Source organism: Orussus abietinus, unplaced genomic scaffold, assembly GCF_000612105.2.
Source record: "Orussus abietinus isolate OABI.00-Male unplaced genomic scaffold, Oabi_2.0 scaffold1, whole genome shotgun sequence".
Taxonomy (NCBI): Eukaryota; Metazoa; Arthropoda; class Insecta; order Hymenoptera; family Orussidae; genus Orussus; species Orussus abietinus.
The window spans coordinates 2,416,769-2,440,186 of NW_019396017.1; positions in this window are offsets into that span (position 1 = coordinate 2,416,769).

Here is a 23,418-nt window from a genome sequence, read left to right on the forward strand (position 1 = left end):
TCCGATGTTCATGGTGTTCATGCGTTTCCTTTGGGAGACCTCCACGGGGCCATAAAAATGATTGTTGTACCATGAGACGCAACGCTTTGAGAAATAGACCAATTACCCGTCTTGCATAAGGGGCTTAAATCATGTGGAATAAAACGCCGATGTTACGCAAGCCCCGTGATTGGCCGATCTCTTAAGTATTACGTATCACGGGTTTTCCTCTATGTGTAATGAGTTTACTGTGCAGTTGCCCTGTCCGCGATGCGACGTGACACGGCGCGATGCAGGCGAACACATGGAAACGAGCTTGAGCGTTTCAATTGCGAGATATGGCGGTGATGAGCTCTGGACCCCAAGAACGTGATATCGCGGGTTCGTTAACTTGGTCGTTGTGACCGAGAAGACCGACTGCGGAGCAACGGGAAATGGAATACCCCATGCGGCATGAAATTACTAAAATTCATCTCTACGGAAAAACCATTACGCTCCAGACGTCCGTTTGAATATCACCATTCTCTCTAGAAAATCACTCCGCCGTGAAATCCTAAATTTAATCTCTCCCTAAGTTTCATTATTCCAAAGACGAATTTTTAGGATCTCTCTAGAAATCTCTAAATGTTCATACTTTTCGATACGCATTTCTGTATCGAGCAGACTCTCGATATCACCGTTTTCTAGAAAACAGTTCCACCATGAAACTCAAAATTATATAAAAAATATTATTCTAAACTCCACCATGAAATCCAAAATTATTCCCTTTAAGAATACTCTTTCAAATTCGTCATTCCAAAGACCCGTTTTAAGGGTCTCTCTGAAAATCTCTAGAATTTCATATTTTTCGCTACGCATTTCTATTTTGAGCAGCTTATCGATATCACCATTCTCCAGAAACCAACTCCACCGTAAGATCTAAAATTCTTCCCTATGAAAGTACTCTATAAAAACCATCATTCCAAAGACCCGTTTTAAGGGTCTCTCTGAAAATCTCTAGAATTTTATATTTTTCGCTACGCATTTCTATTTTGAGCAGCCTATCGACATCACCATTCTCCAGAAACCAACTCCACCATGAGATCTGAAATTCTTCCCTATGAAAGTACGCTATAAAAACCATCACTCCAAAGACCCGTTTTAAGGGTCTCTGAAAATCTCTAGAATTTCACATTTTTCGCTACGCATTTCTATTTTGAGCAGCTTATCGATATCACCATTCTCCAGAAACCAACTCCACCGTAAGATCTAAAATTCTTCCCTATGAAAGTACTCTATAAAAACCATCATTCCAAAGACCCGTTTTAAGGGTCTCTCTGAAAATCTCTAGAATTTTATATTTTTCGCTACGCATTTCTATTTTGAGCAGCCTATCGACATCACCATTCTCCAGAAACCAACTCCACCATGAGATCTGAAATTCTTCCCTATGAAAGTACGCTATAAAAACCATCACTCCAAAGACCCGTTTTAAGGGTCTCTGAAAATCTCTAGAATTTCACATTTTTCGCTACGCATTTCTATTTTGAGCAGTCTCTCGATATCACCATTCTCCAGAAACCAACTCCACCGTGAGATCCAAAATTATTCCCTATGAAAGTACTCTATAAAAACCATCACTCCAAAGACCCGTTTTAAGGGTCTCTCCGAAAATCTCTATAATTTTATATTTTTCGGTACGCATTTCTTTTTCGGGTAGTCCCGATACGATCATCCCGAAGCGTGTTCCGGAGACGGGCGTCGTGTCTGAAATTCCAGGACACGTGTTCTGTCCGTAGTCACACGATGTTCGGCCTTTTGTTCGACGTGAATCATCTCGTGCGCTGCGCGCTGACGAGCGCTGCGCTCGGCCTGACGTGCGTCGAGCCGGAGTCGTACGCGTGTTCGCTCACGTAGTACGCGCTCGTCATTACGAACACTCAACAGGTACGAGGGGTTGGTGTGCGCGTAGAGGCCGATGCGTGCGGGAGCACGCACACCCTCTCGGTAGCATGATGAAGGGCTTCCAGTATTGTCTCCCTCTCGCATGACTCACTAGCCGAACCATAAAATAGTCATAGAAGTGAGTTATACCAGGCCAGCACTCGACCGCGAGATCGCGGACGGATTAACGAGCTCCGAATCGCTTTACTCGCCATTATGGCGTTTGTCGTTCGATCTTGAACTCCACCATCGACAGCCATCGATGGAGATTCGATATTGACCCTCCATCGACGATCCGAGAAATGGATACGTTCCGACATCTGATCCTATTTTTAAGGACACAAAGAAAAGAGAATCCTTTCCTACGAATTATTTTACATCGATTTTAAAGGGTTGCATTTTCAATGTTCATGATTTGTATGGGTGAAGAAGACGTTAACCGATTTTCACGACGCATGGATATTTAGGAATTTTTATTTATAATAAAAAGGAGGTTTTCTATGAATTGTTTTAGTGGTTTTCTTTTTTTTTTTCATGGTGCAGGGGTTGCACTTCGATATGCGTGGGTTGGGAAGGCGCGAGGGAGCGTTAACCGGCGACTCGTCTTTGCGAAACGGATGTTAAAGGAAATAAAAGTCTAAAAACTAGTCGATGTCGTAACGGGCCCGAGCACCGCGAAAGAACGAACGGGCAGCCTCAAGAATACCTGCCGTTTTGCGGAACAATACAAAGTATTATGAAAGCAGCACCGGCGATAGCGGTAATTTGCAGTAGTTTACCGGCTTGAGAGTTTTATGAGCGCGTGCATTCGTATGCCCCTAGTGCGTTCTTCTCATTAGTTGGAAAACGGGCTTTCGGATCGGGAGTTCCTCGGCTGTCCGAAAAGAAAGCCAAGATATAAATGGAGACCTTTCGAGCGTTACTTCCGAGTACACTTTTTCGAATTAGTTAGTTAAGAGGGAGGCCAGTCCACGTCCCGGATATATGGATCCACGATTCAGCAGCTTCCACGGAGGGAAATTCTGCAGAATTCTGAGTAACGGGCGCGATCCACCGAATTGGTCGAGGTCGAAGAATTACGCGAAAAGTTGGCTGGGCACCGGGACAAAAAGCCGGGGAACGAATTGACTTCGCCCCGAGAAAGAATAGTTTCCGTTGATCAGGATCCGACCCCTGCAGAGAACGCCTCTTCCCTTTACGCGCTGCTTCCTTCCGCCGGCATCTTTTCTCGGATTCTCCAAGAATAAGCTCAGGAAAATTTGCATATTTCCGAGGTGCCTCCACTTTAGGGCTTTCCACGTTTCCACTCCCTCCCTCGTCCAAGACTCTGCCTGCGGGAAGATACGCTTTCCTGTTCCTTATCCTCCTTATCCTTATTTTTAATATTTTTAATACTCTCGTGGAACGTCATCCCAGGAGGATGCAGCAACCCCAGGGTGGGATGTACGTCGCAGCGTTTCTTTCGGGTCCGTTTCCCTAGATTAGTATCGATAGCTCGACTAGGATTAAATAAGCTCGCTTTCGCCAGGACAATCCGTAGAAGACAGTCCTCGAGACTGGCGGCAGTTGACCCAGATCCAAAGTGGCCGATAATTACTGACCGTTGTCAGCGGGTAACCGTGGCGAATCGTAAACGTCCGTCTCGAGGAGGATCGCTCTCGGTTGGCCGGTTGACTCTCTCCCTCGTCGAGTAACGAGGGGCAAAGAGAGTCGTCTGGTACTCCACCAATGAGTCCGGAACGGAAGCCCATGCCAGGGCATAAAGACGCGAACGTCATCCCTGGACGTGTGTCCACGCATGCATCGCAAGGATTAAGTCCAACCCGAACACTTTCAGGGTGGGTTACGAGCAGTTTGCGCTCCTTCGACGGAGCAGGATTTTCGCTCGAAAATTCACCAACGGAAATATTCACGACTCGAGTACTGGGCAAAAAAGTGCAACCTTAAAGAGAAGCACCGATCTCTATTAATTGTCTCCGGTTCCCTCGAGCGTTACTAGAATTTTTAAAAACAGGGGTTAATTACGATCCCTGGGTTGATAACAAATTATCCACAATCTTTACGTGGGTCTGGACCTTTTCTCCAGGGTACAGGGCCTCGATCCGACCCTTAGCGAGAGCCGTTCGGAGCCAACGGTACCGGATGATGACTCCTTCAAGGAATCGTTTCCGAACCGACTTCACGTCCAGGAATCGCTCTACCGGCTGCCGGACAATTTGCGGACTCGAGCCTCTCGAGTCATTTTTTCTCCCCGTCTTTCGTCCAATTTGCAGGCTGTTGAAATTCCCCCGGGATCGCTCCTTGCACCTCGGGCGACTCCAGCTTCTTCGTTTCGGGCACCTCGCGGCCCTCCAATTAGCGGTATAATTAATAAATATTTTTCTTCCGGGTGAGAGACGTCGGTCTCTCTCCGGGCTGGCGTTGCTTCGCTTCGAAGGGCACCGCACTCTTTAGTCGGCACCTTTTCTTCGTCTCCTCTCCTTCTCTCCTGGCAAAGCTGCCTCTTCTGCCCCGACACTTCTCCTTCTTTATATTCGAATCCCTCCCCTGCCTAGGAGGGAACGGTTTAGAATTACGACAGAGGGTTTCGCCGTGATTCACGCTATTTGCAGAGAGTATCACCTCGCCCTTCCCCTCGGCACTTGTTCCCCGTTTTACCTCCCGGCTTTGTCGATCTTACCTTTCATCGTCGCTCTTGCACATAACCGGTGACATAAGAGGCAAAAAGTTTATAAACCGACTCGTGTCGCGGATACATTTTTCGGTTCCGGGACCGAGCTCTTGGTGACTGGTGAACGAAACGCCCTCCGATAGGAGATAACGGTTTCGAATTTGGAAAGTGCATATGACTCACCCTGTTTGCAGAGTCCTTTCCCCTTTACCTCTTCAAAGACCCTCCTCTTGTCGTCTCACTTTCTCCTTTTGCCTTGCCGGACCCCGTGTACCTCTCTTTATCTAACGTACGTGTGACCAGTGACATAATTATACACAGCCGGAGGTTACTCCACCTGAGTCATTCATCAACGCTTTCTTTTGTTCCTGCAAACCGATAACGCCCTCGCCGAGTCGAGTTTTAATGTAATCGCTCGTGGTTTGCGCTTCTACGGAGAGAAACGGAAAATGTACAGGACGATTAATACTCATTGTCGTGGGTAACGAATAATTCTCCCGTGAACGATGTCGCCCTAAAAAGAGCCATTTTTTGGACGCTCGTTATCCAACACCCTTAGAAAAAAAAATCTCCATTGTACCAAAGAAATTATTGGTTAATTCCAATTCTTCGATTCCATTTATTCGAGCCTGTTTGAGTGAAATAATTATTCTTGGAATTTTTAAAATATTTCTTCGGTTCTTGATAGGGATTCTTATCATAAGTTACGAGTATTACGTGTAATAATTCTCGATTAATGAACAAGAGCAATAAATTTTTATATGTGGGATTTATTTCCGTTCATTGTATGGGTAAGTTAGCACGCGAAGGGACTGGTCATAGAGACGTCTAGAAACGCTGGATGGGTTTCCGTAAATAAAAATGACTAGGGAATTATGACTAGATATGACGGAGGGACCAAGAGCGAACGTCGGATCCTCTCGAAGGTCTCGTCAGGGCTGTCGCTCGGCAAGGGAGCGAGTGGCGTGATTTTCTCCTCTGCTAAATCTCTATGGTGCACCACATAGGCGCGCGAGTTTTTTCCCCCAGCCTTGGGTATATATTTTCCCGGTGAATGCCAAAGGTGTAGCGTAACCGGGATCTACATATCAATAGGTCCCCTACCAAGTTCGCAGGTGTACCGGGGGCCCATTCACCATAAAAGAACAAACGGTGCAAGTGTGCCCCCGTGTGCGCGCAAACCCCGCGACTCGCACACCGTGGAGAAACGGTTACACCATGATTTCTTTTTTCGGCGGGTTTAGATCAGGTCGAGGGGCCGGTGATCGCCGAGGGGACGCGCCGATCGGTCTCTATGGGAATCTCACAGGTGCACGCTTTTCTAAGAGGGTTGCACCCGCCATGGAGGACGCTCCTACACTCCCCTTGCTCGACCCTGGGGACCGAAGGTGGGACCAAAAGGTGGTAATATTAAAACACAATATCCCATGGACTGAAAACGGGGTAGGTACCCAGGAGGTGATGACACTGCTCGAATGCACGTGCATGGGAATCCGATACCACACCATAAGAGGGGTGGGTCAAGGGTGCCATGGACAGTCTGAGGCCTTCGATCGACAAGGGATCGAAGACCATCGTGATCCTGCCGAAGGAAGATCATGAACCTCATAAATTCCCCATGAAATCGTACATTAAGGGGACGTGAAAGTACCACCAAAGAGGTCTCGTTTATAAAACTTTACTTCAAACTGGGTGTACTAAATCGATTCTAACTACAATATAAATGTGGAGGGTATAAGGAAGGTCCTGAAACTCGGGAAATTTCAATTCTTTAAAAATGTCTTTACAGATATTTTCAAGATAAATTTAAATTCAATTTAAAAAGAAAAAATGAAATTTCGCGAGTGTCAGGGCGTTCCTTGTAGCCTCCATGTGCATGCGTGAAGGTTTTAACGAATCGGTACGTACAGTTCAGGAACAAGTGTCATGACATCGGTTTCGCATCCCCTTAAAGTGAAAGAAGAGTACCAGGGAAGGCGACATCGAAACCGGCGGTAACGTGTAAATAAGTTATATTTCTGGTAGTGGTGTGTAGACGGTGTTCACCCTGTTTCAATAACCCGACCAACCGCATCGGAATCCCGCGTTCGTGGTCAAATATTATCTCGGCGGGCCCGAGGAATCAGTGTTCGCGTACCAAAAACCTAATGGGAAATGGCTTTTGCGGAAAGAAGGGCAATCGAGCGCATCGCCGCGCAATCTTCGAAAACCTCCTCGGGTTTTTCATCCCGAACAAAGTAGGCGTTCGATTTGACGTTAGGCACCATTGCTCGGGATAAGGATTCGGGGGCGTTGGACGATTTGCCACCCTCGAGTCGGCAAAGGAATCGCCATGGATGGTAGATCATCGGAAGGAAGGTGACCGCAATGGTTTCGAGACCTGCAGTGACCATGACTCGCCTCTGATCAGACTCCAAAAAGAAAAAGCAGAAGAAAAAAGGGACCCAAGACCACCCTCCAATTTTTCCAGGGCTCCAGAACTGGGCATATTGCATTTTATTATAAGAACATCTTTGGGAATCGACGGGAATTCCCGATCGATTGAGATTTAAGACCCTTTGCGAGGGATTTTGGTGCGATACCGAGAGGTTAAGGGCGCAGATAGGGCCCGATAAGGGTGCGAGGGCGCGCCTCGTGAACGGGCCCCTCGCTTTTCCGTTGTAAATTTCCCCCAATGCGCGAGTGGGACGTAAATCGATCAGACACTGGCTTTGGTTGGCTGTGGATGGGTTTTGTTCGTTTTTGGGCCCTGCTCCCGTACAAGAGGGAATCGAGGGGCCTGATGAGTCACGGACGGTGCCCCGCGGCGAAGGGGTCCAGTGATGCTCAACCTCCGAAGCCATTTCGCCTTTTCGCAACATCCAAACTCCCCTTAATTCACATACGCAATTTAACAATTCAACCCTCTCCAGCCCAAACACCGCGAGGATGTTCCTATTTATTTTTCTACATGCGAAAGGTGCACCTAGAATTTTTCCCCCGATTTATCAGGTGTCTTCCCATCTCGCGACATCCTTTTCGCCGCTCGAATAAACCTCCCGAATTACGCGTTAACGTCGGTTCAATCGAAAAGTCATCCGAGAGAAATCCCTTTAGGAATATAATCCGATTGGTAATTAAATCCGCTCTGCTCGAGGGTACTTCGGAGCGATTAAAAGAGGGTCTTCTCCCCGGTAAAAGTTCGCTCCTCCACCCGACACCCGATCCCAATTTTATGAGCAGGCCCGTTTAGTTGACTTTTTCTCGGAGCGACTCCTTGGAAACCTTGACGAGTGACGTCGATTGTCCTCGTTGGCACTTAATTCGCGCTCTGGAAAAGGGGTCTGATCGATTTTGTACGAACTTTGGGTGGGTTTTTGGAATCGGTCGTTTACTGACCGGAGGTACGAGTCGCGATGGTTGGGGCCCTTCTAGCTGAGAACCTTTTTACCAAGGCAGGGGTTCGGGTACGTTAGGAACACGTGCAGTCTCGAACGGTCCAGGTCCCCCCTGTAAACGCGTCCGTGTTCAGATGGGGCCCCTAGATGTGTGAGTTGAGATATAGGAGCCTTCTCCGGGCTCCCTAAGTTATATTCGAGAGGGGAGATTTGTATTTGTGCATTCGACGTATTGTTTGTGTAGGTTGGCTCCCCTGGCAGGTTAGCCACCTGTTGACTAACCTGAACCTTAGTCTGCCCACACAAACCCCTCTGACGATGTTTTTAAACTACCCTCCCCTCCGGCTTAATCTTTATTTTGCCCCGAGGGGTTAGAGACCTCTGCCGGCGAACCTGGCCGCATTTTAAATCGGACCCTCTCCTCAGCAGGAGCTGAGAAAACCGGAAAGGCAAAAATTGATTCGACCGAGGGAATCAATTATGGAGGACTGTCCATAAATTACCTGGGCGAAGATTTCGTTACCTCCGGTCCCCCTCTGCCGAAGGGGGCGACCGCCCCCTCGCGTTAACCTAGGATTATGTGGAAAGAAATCTTCGTTCCTCCTCTCCGCGTATTTTGCGCCGAATATTTATATACTAGGGAGAGAAATATTTATACAAGAGGCCGTACCTAGAAAATGCTAATTGAATGCTGAGCGGATTAATGCCCGCCCTAATGAACCTCCCTGCCGGGTCGCTCTTGTGCATAATAATCCACAGAAAGCATCGAATAAACATATACGTCCGCCTGTCCGACCGCTCTTTGCAGCGAGCTGCAACAGTCTCTACGGTTAATCCGATTTGCCTCTGATCCCCTTCCAGGCTCTTCCCTCTACGGGTATCTAAAACTCGTCGCGATGTATACGCGATCGACTCCGATATTCCTCCCAGCGGAAGGGACTCGAGCGAATCGGAGACCCAGATATCGATACGACCGTGGTCCGCCTTTTTCCAGATTCGATCTCCAAGGATATTCACGGAGGAACGAGATTTCCATCCGGAATCGCCCCTGGCCCCTTTCCAGCTGGATCGAGCCAACCGGTCGATGCGCTACTCGAGGCCCTGCAAATCGATTCAAACCTATTCAAACATATTCCCGATTCACGGATACTGTCACCGAGCGGTGACAGCCGGCGCATAACAAGCGATTATCGGGATCATTGTTACCGCACAAGTCCTCCCTCGGTCCTTCTTCCAAGATGGCCACTTATTTTCCCCGAGCTCCGCGTAAGCGTATAAATTAGCCGGAAGTGGCACAAAGAGCCCCGTCCCGGAAGATCGTTCGACGTGAGGACCATGATGCACTTGATGCATAATTTATTTAATCGAACTCTCTGACGATGGTTTGAGCATAATTCGAAGGAGTGATACCTTTAAGTCCCTTTCCTCTGAATACGCAATCCCGTCAATTGTCAGCAAGGATACCGTACCTAAGAGATTCCTGGGCACTCGAATCGTGGTGGGAAGGTGTCCGGATCTGGACAACAAAGGGAAAAGACGCTCATTTTTCATGCTCGATACCGCCGCGCTGAAAGCCACCTCGTAACCGGCGATTATCGCACTCGTCGTTACCTAATCCACGAGGCTACTTATTCTTGGGGCACATAACTCTTCTATGAACCGGCGTTTCCTCCATGCCTTATCTACCCGTTTCCTTCTCTCTTAGTCCGTGCACAACTCGGAGGGCACTTCTAGACTAGAGGAGGACCTGCATCTCCCAGCAAGGGAGATGCAGCTGGGATTTCACTAAATTAATTACCAAGACCTTCCAGAGAAAGGACCTGGAATTTAACAGAAGGAAATTCAGGTCCTGGTCTCGACCCTCCCAATTCCTTATTCAAATCGAAGGAAAGATTAATGAGAAATGGGATAAAAAGTAAAATGGAATTGTTTGACGATGAACTGCTGACAGCTGTTTCCAGGACGTTGTACTCGAATAGGAAACATGACTAGATGCAGGAAATCGGATCCAATCAATGTATTCGTTCATAGGGGGCATAATTAGAGTCTGCTCGATAGTCCTTGATTATCAGCTATATTTCCTTCTTGATCCTGCACACCAGGCGGGGCTCAGGATCAAAGACTATTACCCGCGAACGTGCCGGAAATAAGAACTCTGTGGTTATTTGCATGCAACCGTTGACAAGAGACAACTGCACTCTTCGGTCTAGGTAGAACGCGGTGCATAAGTATAGGATAGCTGAGGATTTATCTCCCGTGAAGTAATTGTGGACCTCGGGGTGCTTCTTTCCAGCGATTACACATTTCAGTCGTTTATCCGGGGTTTTTTAATCGCCGCTGTGACGACGCGCCATTGACGGCTTTTTATTTCGGAGATGCATGGGGAATGCATGCAGCGAGAAGAGAGCCCGCCAGGAGGAAAAGCCACTTACTAACTTACGCGTGATTTATGTTTTAATCACGGTTTACAACAGCGAGCTCGCCCACGTCCAGGTGCTGTGCTGCTTTGACTTTGCATAATGGTTTTAAGCTGAATGCAATATGTAAAAGACCCCATTCGCAAGGGGACCCTTGGTGCCTTCTTCGTCCTCCCGCTTCCTTTACACTTCTTTTTTTTTCTGCGGCTTTTTCTTCATCTGCAGGTCCACTTATATATTTATTTTCTTCATACTAATTTTCTTAAAAAATCGTATGGATATTAAATCGCTCGAGGATAACGTTTCGATGATACAGGGTATACGAGGAGTGGGTCAGGAGGCAGGAAGGATCGATGATCTCTCCCCGATCGATAGCCGGGAGAATAGAAAGGCACGGTTACGTTCTCCAAGCACCGTCGCGTACTCCAGATAAATAATTGCCAGTTATTATGTAAATCGACGGTTCACGATGGCAGGACAATGACGCTAATGACACGCGATCGCTAATGATCCGACGTTCGCCGGGTAATCGGTTGTTGGGTAAGGTTAGGGTGTCATGGCCAAAGTTGTTTGTATTCTCAGACGTCGCCGAGGATTCTCGGCTGGCGATCGATCGAGCATTTTTTTCTCTATATCCCCGTGATCTATCGTAATGTTTTCCACGGTGGATGGACGAGACAATCGAGGATTATCCTGGGAGAAATACGCGATCCTACGTCAAGGCCAAGTTTAGATCATCGCGGATTCCGCCGTGGCGTGTTCACTTTCCACCGAGGATAGACGCACTCCACCTCCCAATCGATGGCGGACGTTCCCTTTCGCCTGTCCCCCTTTTCCCCCTTTTCTTCTCCCCGATGCACTTTTTTCTCCTCTAAAAAGCCTTCCAGGACGCGAGAGCTCGGTGCTCGTCAAGGCTTCCTGGGGTCCAAGGTGGAGGTGCAAGGTCTACCTTTAAAGAGGGGCACAAGAGTCTGATGGTCCCTGACCGATCAAGGTCCATGTTTCCTGCTGATCCCTTCGACAGCCTATGATTAACTTTCCTTCGATTGGCGATAGGTTCCCTCGATTTATCGAAAGTAGCCCTCTCCGGGGAAAATCCTCGAGTGGCTAAAACAATACACCGGGTTTTAGAAACAACACGGTTGGCAGCTTCCAACGTAAGCACCGTCCACGTGTTTCGAGTGGTCGGCCAGCACGTGTCGTGGCGACAGTGAAAATAAATCCTGGCCTTAGGGAGGAGGCTCGGAAACCCGAGAAAAACCAGAAAAGAGGGCGAGACCCTTGTCAGCTCTTCGGTTTTTGACTCGTGCTCCTATTCTCTTCGTCACCAGGGATGCTGGAGATGCATCTTCGGCAACGCGCAGATGGGCCTCGGATTTATGCCACGCGTGGAGCCCTGGAAATTTACATAACACCGTAAAAGCGGTCCCCGGTGAAAGATCCTCCAGCCCCATGCAAATCGGAGGAACCTCGAAGCACCTCGTCAATTGGAATATCGCGATTATGGAAATTGATGGCTTATTTCTTGTCAAATTAACGGAACGCGGCTGGTTGCCGGTAGCAAAATCTGGAGCTGAAGACAATGTCGGACGCTGGTACTGTCAGGATTTCTGAAGCACCGTTTGCCAGAGACAATGGAAACGTGGCTGATGTTGCAATCAAGGACTAACTACTCCGCGGCACGATAGCTGGAAGTTCGAGAGAATTGCCGGGATTCCGCGTCCTTGATCGAGCAACCTTCGGATGCTAGTCCCGAGCAGCGCCTTTATATGAAGTTACTATAATCCCGGCAGAATTCTAACTATTTCTCTCCTACGCGACCTCCATCACCTGCCTGATGAACTTATCGCCGATTAAAGAAGCCGAGTGTGTATCCCTCGAGTGGACGCGAAGTCAATCGACGTTACGTCGATGGGAAAAGAAAATTCAGAAGGGAAGTTAAAAGTAAAAGGACCCAATGTCGGTGGAAAAGCTAGGAGCGGCTTCGGAGCGGGTTTCCTTTTAGAGACATCCCAGGGTTGCGAAAGAGCGATCCATCCTCGATTCGCTTCAGGATCTTCCCAGGTTTGGTCCGCAATGAACGGTCGATGCTTGTCCGATGACTATCGCTCTTTCTCACGGAAGGGAATCGCGAGATTTCATTTCCGAGCGGGCATTATTCCGCGATTGTTCGCAGGTGTCCCGCGAGCAAGACGTCTCGTCATCCCTGACGTAGATTTCACGGAATCATTGACTTCTTCAGGGTGCATCCCGTCATGAACGACACTCCGGATAGTCCATCAACACGCGATGCATCCTGCAGAGAAGACGTTCATGTCCCACACGAACAATTGATTAGAGATGTCCAGAAAGAATAGGCTTCATAGGGATTCAGACTGGAGATTTTCATTGTTGATGCGTGAACTTTACGGGGTTTTGTTCACGGAGGAGGTTCATTCCGTCATGAACGTCGGTTCGCGAGCAACGATCCGCACTGTGGGGTTCACCGGTTCGTGACTACGAGCAAGCCACTGGACCAAGGTAATCTCGAAACGTCCGAACGTTATCCGCGGTGTTTGCTCTGATCTATGTAGTCACGTGCTCGGATCAATACTGGCGTGGATGCGTGCACATACATACACGCGAGCGGCCGCTCACCGGCGAGTACCTACACGCGTGTTATATACTACTCGCGGAGTATATACACGGGTACTACGTGTCTAATTAGCAAGGCAAACAGTGTAGTTTCAAGATACCAAACGGTGGGTATACACACGCGGACCTCCTCGAAACCGGGCAGGAAGTGCCCGGAGGACGGCCCCACCTGGTCCTCCAGGACTTCGAGTTCCTGAAGGACTGCTCCTTGTAACCCGAATCGCTCCCGAGAGGTTAGAGAGCTAGGCATGTACATACCCTCTGGTCTCGCCAATTCCTCCCCACATTGCACCTGAAAGACGGAAGATACACACGGACAACTAGGATGATTCGATACGCACCACACTCGGCTCTCCGGGCCAACATTTGGCAAGTACGTGGTGAGAGCTTTGTTCTCCACAATGCCATTCAAACCCCGAAAGGTGCGACGAACATGCCCAGAGTGTGTGAAGGAGAACGTCGGATTACCAGGGAGATCCATTCCAAGCTGGGTAATTGGATGGTACGAAGTCTGACCAGCTCCTTTTCATCGTGTGGTTCTTCGCCATCAGGTAACTCGGCCACTGTTCCGCGTCCAAATGGGAGCTCCCTGAAAATAAATCCTGGATTTTAATTTAGGCCTACAAAAGGTGTCTTGAAATAATTCCTGGATGCAGTTTACTGGAAGTCCAAGCGCCCATCTGCCCAAGGTACTCGGTCTTCGGCCAGAAGACAAAGTAGGAGCGAACCGGCCTATCCTGGTGACAAGGCTTGATGGTCTTCCCTGGGACTCCCCATAGCAGACCCTGTGTCTTCGGGACTGGAGGTCTCCTCCATCATGACCGGCCACCGCCTTACGCAACGACCACGGTAGCCGATCGTGCGGTTCATGGAGGAGCATAGAGGTGCATAGAGGTGCATAGAGGTGCATGGAGGCGCGGGAGCCTCTCTCGTGGAGGAGGCGCGGAGGGCTTACGGCGAAGAAGCAAAGGTGGAGGGCTCGAGAGGAGGACGATGATGATGATGATGCAGATCCCTCGAGCACGCAGCTGGTCCGTCGCGTCTCGTACATTATGCCATCGCGTAATGCCTATCTCACCCAAGGCCAGTTGTACTACGCTCCTCGCATCGGCGTGTGCGAACACGGTGCAACGGAAAATAAATCGTTACGCAACCGTCGTTGAAGCGATAGAGCGAGGGTGCTACTCCGCGTGGCAGAAAATTATTGCCTCGTTTATTCCAGGCAATGATCTCATTGCCGTGCGGAGATAGCCAGAGATGCAGATCGGTCTTTGGCAGCCTGGGGAAAAATGGTCCCGCGAATGCGACGCTTAGGGCCCCTGTCAAGGCCACCCCTGGTCATCTACATCAGGCCGAGCTCCAAGACTGCCCAAGGCTCCTGGATCCTGGATCCTGGATCCTTGACTCCGAACCCTCGAGTCTTGGTATCCCGAAGAGGGATGGGAGTCCTCTCTTGCATGGGGTATCACAGGTGTAGGCTGATAACCGCGTGTTCTATGCCTCGGTTTTGGTTGAAATAGTTGTTAGGCGGTGATTTGGGACTAGACCAGATTTCTGCTCAGGGTAGAGGACTCGTCGTTAGGGTTCCTGGACCCTGGTGGTTAACGAACCAGCCCTCGGCGATGGGCCGATCGGCTACTTGGCCGCGCCTAAGTACTCGCTTACGTATTCGCTTACGTATTCGCGCGAGCACCCCGATACAGAAGAGCCGGGTATAAATACACCGCGTCTCCTTGCTCGGCAGAACCCCTGTGGCAGTAAAAAGAAACGAGGAGAGCGGGAGCGACGGAGAGGCCGAAAGAGCGAGAGAGCCGGAGAGGATAAAGTGAAACAAAAGTATATCGGAGAACCGGCTCATCAGCTGGCAGAACTGGTCCGTTGTGTTTCCGTCCCGCTCCGCTCCTGCGGACTCCGTGGTCTTTGTTCCCCCTGGAGGAGGATTGTTTCTGCCCTGAATTTTATCCGGGATATCCAGACGGAACCGGCCTCTCCCTCGAGTCCTGCCGCTTCTCGGGAAAACGACGGCATCGGGCCGGGAGGGGGCGAGAGGTGAATCCGGTAGCTGGTTGCGAGGTTACTCGGCAACTTTCTGACGGGCAGGATCCCCAGGGATTAGCTCCGGCTCGGGATGCACTCGGGATCTTCCTTGCGTAGCCCGGCGACCCCGGCTCTCCAAGGACTCGATCGATGACGGCCCTGATGTAACTCCTCTCTGCCGATCACCCTGCAAATGTTAAGGTGATATGACAAGGCAAATGATGAGGTGATAAGGGTCAGTCCGCATACAAGAAACGTCGAAATATTGATAAAACTTTCCTCCAAACTGGGTGCATCGAATCATTTGAAACGATTAGAGCAATCCTGCTCCAGGGCCGTGAGGTGTTGCCGTGGTTGATGACGATGTGTCCTGTCTTCGGAAAATCGAAATCCAGGGGGAGGTTGGAGGAGGAATCGTCGACCCTCGTGCTCCTGCCTTCCCCTGCGGTGTTCCTGCCGGGTCCAGTTATCCGCTGACGTCAGCGGAGATCGCGCGGTACCGGGTGTCCGGAATCGCTCTGCGATCCACCCGCGGCCCCGTGGAAATTTCCGCGAACGTTCTAACGCAATTTCCCTGAAAGCCGCTAATGGGCGAGCCGGGTTGCTCGATACCGGCGGTTCGCCAGGTGCGAGTCGGCGTCGATCGTACCTGCGAGGTAATCCGCAGGTAATCCCGAGGCCTCGCCCGTCCTGCCGCATCCGAACGTCGGACCGATCGAAGATATCCTTCCAATATCCCAGGATTTCCTGAGAATACCCCCGGATCGTCCAATTACCGTTCGCGTCGATGGCCTTATCCTCTTATGCAAGCTTCCGTCATGTTCCGGTTAAGACGCATAAAGGGGGTGAATCGAGACGAATCGATTTTCGATTCTAAATTAGGAGGTCGTATTCCTGTGACGCTTGGCACTTTGGCTTCTCCAGGTACGCCAGGTTGGATGAAAGAATATTGAGCGACAAGTATGTCCAGGGATGCATCGGCGGTCCCGTTGGGATCGATATAGGAGGGGGCTTCGATCCTAGGGAGGCCTGCATCAGACTTTGTCTCCTGCTCTCCTTTTCCCGGTGCGGTATGAAAGCGTTCTTTTGTTCGGTCCGCTCTCGGCCAGAGGCATATAATTTTCTCGGTGTTTTTATTGCGGGGTAACTTGTCTTCAGGTGAGCTGGTCGAGGTGGAGGTGGCAGGCCGAGGTAGAGTACTACAGGCACAGCTAACGCGCAGTAGCCTTCCTCTCCCCTGGCCCCCTGGTTCCCTGACTCCTCGTCCCCTGGTTCCCTCGCCTCCTGCACCGTCACCTTCTCTGTCTCCTTCGCCTCCTCGCCGAGCCAAGCCCCGGCCGCCCCTCGGGCGCCTTCCTCCTTCGGAGCAAGGATTTTGACCCCCCTTTCGTGTTGCTTGCGTTTCACTTTAACTTTACTGACTTTGTTTTTCGCCCTCCCCGAGCTGCCTTCCGCCCGGCAGATAAGACCTGATAAACCGACTGGCTGCCCCTTTAAAACCTACGAATTCGAGATTATAATTCGTTCGACTCACCCCTGGGATGGCGGACCGGAGTGCGCTCCGCTCGGTCCAGACTCCGACCACTTTGCCGTTGTCCTTCCGCTCCCCCAATCTCCTGGAACCCCCTCTTGTCCGCGAAGTCCTGAACCGATAAACCACGATAAGCCCTGATAAACCCACAGGACCTTTTTAACTCTTCTGGACTTGCGTTTCACGCGCTGGGCACAAAGCATCTCCATGAGCTTTGGATGATTGCTGTTGACGTTACTGGGTTGCCATTGACGTTGCTTGGTTGCTGAACCTTCGGTTCTCGAAGTTCCTTTCGTTATTACGCGATACCAGGTGTCTCCCAAGGAACTTGGCGCACTTCGGTGCCTAGCTCGACGTAGCGCAGTACCGTCCGAAAATGGCAAACGACCTGCGACGCCTGTCCTGCGTAATTAGGCGACAACGCACCTGCACCACCTGGTGACGCATCGACCCGAAGGAACGCGAGTCGGCAGGAGTCGCGGAGCGATTTGTCAATATAGGATCTCCGTTCTCTGAAATTACTCACCGGTTAACCGTACCTCGAGGAACGACCAGTTAGGAGCGTGCAGGGTCCCCGTAGCCGGATCTAGAGCTCGAACCTCGGATAACGGAGTCCTTTAACCGGTCTCTTTTCTTCCCCGGATCCTACCCATGCACCCGAATGACATCGGCACCAAACTCCATGCCGATATCGGATCCAAGTTGTGATTCGGACACCTAAGTCCCTCCCAAGTGGCCCTGGACCTATGAAACAACCCGGTATCACGATCATGAGCTCCCTTTTTCTATCCCAGCGGAGGGTTTCGCTGGTTTTGCAGCTCCCCGGCAACCGAGCTCGACGGACTAATTGTTGAGTCGCTTTAAGGAGTAATTGCGGGTCTAGAGCCCGAATAGTGGATCCATCACGCCCTCCTCGGCTGGCGTGGCCGGCACCAGCGGCTCCCGTTTCTCGATGGTGCAGCCAATCACCACGGAGTCGCGTAGCGTATTATTAGCAGCATCTCCCACGGTCGGGAAGCCTCCTCGAGCTACCGTGCCATACCCTGATGCAAGCTCACCTGAACCGTGTCATGACTTCACTCCCAAAAATTGAACCCGAGTGCATCCCTACAAACCAACCCTAAGATCTCAACATCGTCTTCCCAGTTCCTTTCCACCACCTGCGCAAATTAGATACATACACATGCATACATGATAAGTCTCGTTTCGCCCCCATAACGCTACGCTTTTTAAACACTCGTGTGTATGCTTTTGGCGCGAAACTCTACCGAGTTTCTTGATTTACAATTCATTCTTAATAGGTATGTAACATATACATATGTACTTAATTAAGGTATATATATTATGTATGTATACATGTGTAGTTAATTAAGGAACCCGGTAGAGTTGCGCGCCAAATACGTGAATACAAGTACGCGAGCCGTTTTAAGGAGCAATCGTCGACCGATCCTGCATCCCGAGCTGGGTCTAGTCCACTCTGCCTCCCCCACCGTCGCGGTCAACACCGGCAGCTCCCGTTTCGCGCCAGTGTACCCAACCGGCGTGGCGTCGCGTAGCGTATTATTAGCGGCATCCCCGCTCGGTCCAGCGGCCTCTGCGGGCTACCGTGCCGCGGCCGGCCGCACGCTGGACTCCGTCGGAGCACGCTACCCCGAGTCCCCTCCTCGGAGCGTTCTCACCTCCTCGCTCGCGCGCACGCGCGCCAGCCCCCGCAAGCTGCGCCGACCGCGGAGACAGACCCGGTCGGGGAGGCTTATTGTTGATCGCTAATTATCCTACACGGCAATTACATACAATTATCCGACACGCACGCATAGACCCGGTCTTACCACACGGCAGGCTCCCCTCCGTCGTCCGGGCGCTCGCGCGAGCTGGGCGCGGCGTGTGCGTGCGCGCGCCCCGAGCGTCGGTGAGCGACTGCGGGGCGCGGAGGGGAGCCGGGCGAAACCGGTGTACCCGACAGCGTGACGCCAGCCCGCTGCAGCCTCTGCCGTCTCTCTCGCGCGCACGCGCGAGCCGCTGCCCCGCGCTCTCTCCCTCCCCCGCGGAGTCTTCGGCCGCGCTCTTCTCTTTGGCGAACCGCTTCCCCCGGCCCCCCTCGGATCCTTCAACCGAGCTCCGTCTTGACTCCCGCTTCCGCACCCGGACCCAATATCGATAGGCGACCGGATCGACCCATCCCTCCGGATCTCGGTCCGGCTCCTCCACGCTATAGATTCCCTCTCGCAAAGGGAAGTTTCTCGACGATGTCAATGCCCAGGATCCCTCGGAGGAGGTCGGAAGAGGTGGTTCGGAAGAGGATCCTCCGGGTTTATCGATCTACGTAATTTATTTATAAAAGAGGTTTCATTGAGGAAGGCGGATTGGGATCCACGAGTGGATTATCTTAGGGGTAGGTCAGGTGGTATGGAGGTTCGTTGGATTTCATTCTCCGGGTGGAATTGTCTACGGAGGTGGTTTCTACGCGTAAGACGGGAAGATGTCGGCCGTGCGCTCCTTGCCTAGAGACCGAAATCTTCAAGGCCTTTAAAGAGCCGAATCGGCGTCGAGGCTCTTTGACGACGTTCAAGGTTCGTCCAAAGAAGTGCCAAGTTCGAGGACGGCGCGAGTCCGCCAATTCGTTTAAGGCCAACCTTCTCGTAACGCCTGGGCGGGCATTGTTCGGGCTCCTTCCTTTTCCAGATAAGTCCGAGTGTCCCCGGCGAGGTCGTTCTCCTTCTGCGGAGTTGCGAAACCCTCCGGATTGGGAATCGGTGCTCCGATTCGCGGCCGGCCGGTATCGAGAAAATGGCGCCCGACACCCCGAGGTTGCGTAAACCCCTCCCTCGAATTTCCGGTACGTGTCCGGGAATTTATTCCGAGGCGCCGCTTCGACGAGCACCGTCATCCCCGGTCCTCGGGATCCTGGATAACGAGTCGTATCCTCGCCTGAAGAGTCGGCCCCTCCCGACTACGCGGCCAGAAGCTCGCGGATCCGTCACGGGGTGGCGATGGTCTTTATTCCCCTTGGTCTTTATTCCGCAAGAAATCGGCGAGCCTCTTTTTGTCGCGCAGCCCTCGAACCCTCGTGGGGGAGGTGGACCCGGGAGGAGGTTCAAAAGATCGTGGATTTTCGGCGCGATCTCGTATCTCGCGGTCCGCCCCGGTTAATGATCCATGGCCAAGGACTCGGGCTGAGTGTGGCTGAGGGGGTCCTTATTCCTTCCCCGGGCTCGAGTTCTTCAGCCCCGACTTAAAACTGAAGTGGTACACAATATCGTCGAGGGGTCAACGACACCCCCGGGGGTCCCTTCTTTCCTTTTCTTCTCTCCCTCCCCGCGTTTCCCCCGTGCCCTCCCACTCCGTCCTTCTCAGCCTCTCGCCGCGCCTCTCCATCTTCCTCTCTGTCCGTCTCCCTTCTTGCCGCCACCACCAGTGGACCCTTTCTTCAATTAAAGCCGAAGGAATCGACGCAGATGATTGAACATTGTGTGCCGCGATGCGGTAGCATATGTACAGGTTGTGCGCGCCGAGAGAGTATGTACTACATAGACCAGCAACTGGACCATGATTGACGACGCGATGTTGCCCCCCTCCAGAGATGCGCCCCCCCTCTCTTCGTCGCCCGGGGGCCTCCACGGACCCTCGAGAGCCAGTGATCCACGGGCCAGCTTCGTGTTACGCCAGAAGCGCACGATCCGAGGGCACCCTGTGCCGTGGACGCGCCATCGAGAACGGCTACTTCGACTCCTCGATACCTAGACCGGTCTTCCCCTCTTCTTCCTCTTCCTCCTCTTCCTCCTCCCCCTCGGACCGAGCTTGCCTTGCCGTAGGTTGCCTCATCCACCGGCACGAGGGCCGGAAGGTTGGCGCACGCTCGCTTCTACGACACGTCCCGTTTCCACGGGAAGTACCGCGCTTTGCTCCGGTACCCTGCCTGGGCCGAGGGGATATCCACTCGGGAGATCATGGATTTTAACACTGGAAATTGATCCACGGGTTTTGGAAATCGAATTCCAGCCACCTAACAGAGGGTTCCCTGGATCCGCTGCGCCGAGGAACCACCTTAAGGCGGGACGAAAGTGGCCTCCGAGAGACGATACGACGCTTTCCTCCGAGCTGGGGGTACCGAATCTCCTGAAACTTTTATAGGGGAATCGGAAGCCTCCACGGGACGTCCCGACCCCCGGGAAATTCAAATTTCTATACTTTGAAAGATTTTATAGGGGAATGTCGGAAGAGGGAATTGTCTATCTTGGGATGTCAGAGGGGGGAAATAGGTTTTGGGTATCGTCGGTTATTGTTAGGAGTTAATCTGGAATCGGCAGGATTTCCGGCGTTTCTTATTTATACTCAGGTTGGTAACGTAGTTGGGGAGTCCGCCGAGGTTGAGCAACGAGTCCTGGTCGTGATCTCCTAGGAGGGAGAGATAAATCAAAGGTGTTAGGAGTCTCGAGCTAGTCGGCACGATCGGTGCCTCGAAACGAGGTCAGAACGATCGGAGCCGAGATTATTGGCCGCTCGTAGGTTGTAGGTGGTTCCCCGAACCTTGACGATGAGTTCTAGGCTCCGGACTGACTCATGCCACCGGTCGGGCTCTCCTCGTCCGCGGAATGAAATCGCAAGCGTGAAGGCAATTCCTTAGGACGATGTTGAGGTGAAGGTAGGAACGTGCTCGCTCCGGGTCAACCAACTCAAACGTATGGTTGCGATGCCCCTGCCCCTCCTACTCGGTCGTTGGTGCACGTTGTGTGCGCCCCTACCCACCCGAGATCAGCGGACTCGTGCCATCGAGGTGCTCATGCCGAAGAGAGGCTCTCTGCCTCTGCTCGTCTCTCTTCGCTCTTCCCTCTTCCTGCTCCCCTCTTCTCTTTTTATTCGCGCCTCGACCGCGCGGCCCCTCCCGTCGAGGGATCCACTCCTATCTGAAATCCAGCAAAGTCCGACGCCTCGAGATTTCCCCGATTTCTTCGTGGCTACAAAATCATATTTCCAGGTGACCAAGGAACACCCTGAAGAATACCTTTTTTCGAGAGATCTGGTCGCGACATTGATCTGGATGGTCTAAAAAATCCTCGAGGTTCTTTCTTCTTTTTTTTTTCATTTTTTTCTTCTCTCTCTCCGAGGATTATTTTCAGACGACCAAGGAACACCCTGAAGAATTTTTCCATGGCTTTCAGGGGGTAATGCCGCACTAGATCTATCGTTTGCGTAATCGACCTTTTCTCTTGATCGACCGGCTAAATCCTGGCCTCGCTACCGTAGATCTCCGATTAAGCGCTGGAATTATTCTTTTCCACCTCCAATTAGCTCGGGGTAATTACTCGTTTACCCGGCCGCTTATTACCGCGGCTTGCGCCTCTGGGGCAATAACGATAATTATAACGGCTACGGTGCATCCTGGTCACCGGATGACTCACGTCCAGCGAAGCGATTTGCATTTCCGCAAACGCTGTTCCGCGTTTTCGAAGGAGGTACTCATCGGGCTTATTGGAAATTAATCCCTTCGGTGTAAAGAGGTACGAGTCGATGAAATTCACCGTTGAAAGCGGGGCGAAAATTTTTTTTTAGGGATCCGGGTAATCGTCGAACTCCCCTTTCAATCGGGCGTGTTTGTTACGATTTGTCGGCTACGCCCCCACCGTAATTCCCATTAAATTACATCGAAGATTCGATCGGCACTACTTGTCGCTTATTACTTGCCCTATGTCACGCATCTCGCCATGCAGATTGCATCGTACACGAGATCGACTGTATCTGATCGACTGTCCATCGAGATGGTACGATAGAGACGAGTCGGTCGACTAGTCCGACTCTTTGTCGCATTTTCATGTCTCCACCCGAGCGAGCGATCGGTGCAGCTGCAATCGCGTACACCCGAAATTGGCCGGCCAACACGCGATGCATTTTTTACCCCAGTTGTCTCGCCGTTATCTCCCTCGAGCCAATTATTTATGTCAATTTTACCGCTCCTAGAACATCGATACACGTATCGATATCCATAAATCGGCGGCTTTACATTTTTTTTAACACCAGATTTACATAATTCCATTCCTCGGGTGCGATGGCGACACTTCGCAGGGGGCGGATGGTTTTCGGCTTTCTTTCGACTTTCAATTAAACTCTTTTAGGAGAGACGGTGTCATGCGTTCTAATGGATGGGAATTTCACGGCTGCAGTCGGGGGGCGAGGATTCCGAAGACGTGCGTACGCGTGTCCGTGTGTCACGAACGGGAGAGGACGCATGAACGTCCCTCGAGTATGAGGCCTAAAATAGGCGTTGACGAAAAAAGTTTCCCTCCGTAAAACGAGGTCCTCGGGCGTTGTTTCTTCGGCTGAGTAAACCGTGCTTTTTGCCATTCGACTACCTCTTCGAGGGGCCGAAGGAGCTGTGTTATCGTGTGTATAATGGCAACCCCTTCTAAAAATTGAGACGGTCGTTGCTCCTGCAACGCCGGTCTAATGTCCCGTCCTCGGTAGGGAGACGAGTTTTCTCTCGTTCACTTCGGCGATCGAGGATTCCTTTTTTCATTGCCACGTGTTCGCCTACGAAGATACATCTACGAGGGTTACGGACTAAATTTACACTTGTAGGATTTGCATTTACAAAATTTACACTTGCAAGAGTTGCACTTACAAAATTGACGCTTGCAAGAGTTACACAGAAGATTTGCACTCGCAAGAGTTGCACTAACAAAAATTCACACTTGCAAGAATGACACACAAAATCTGCACTTGCAAGTGTTACCCGCAAGAATTTGTCGCCGTACCAAGAGAATCGCCAGCTGTGGAATTTCTTTCCAATTGCATAACGATGATCCAATATCACCTGGTGTAAAGACACCCGTCAACGAGTACTTCCCTCGTGGT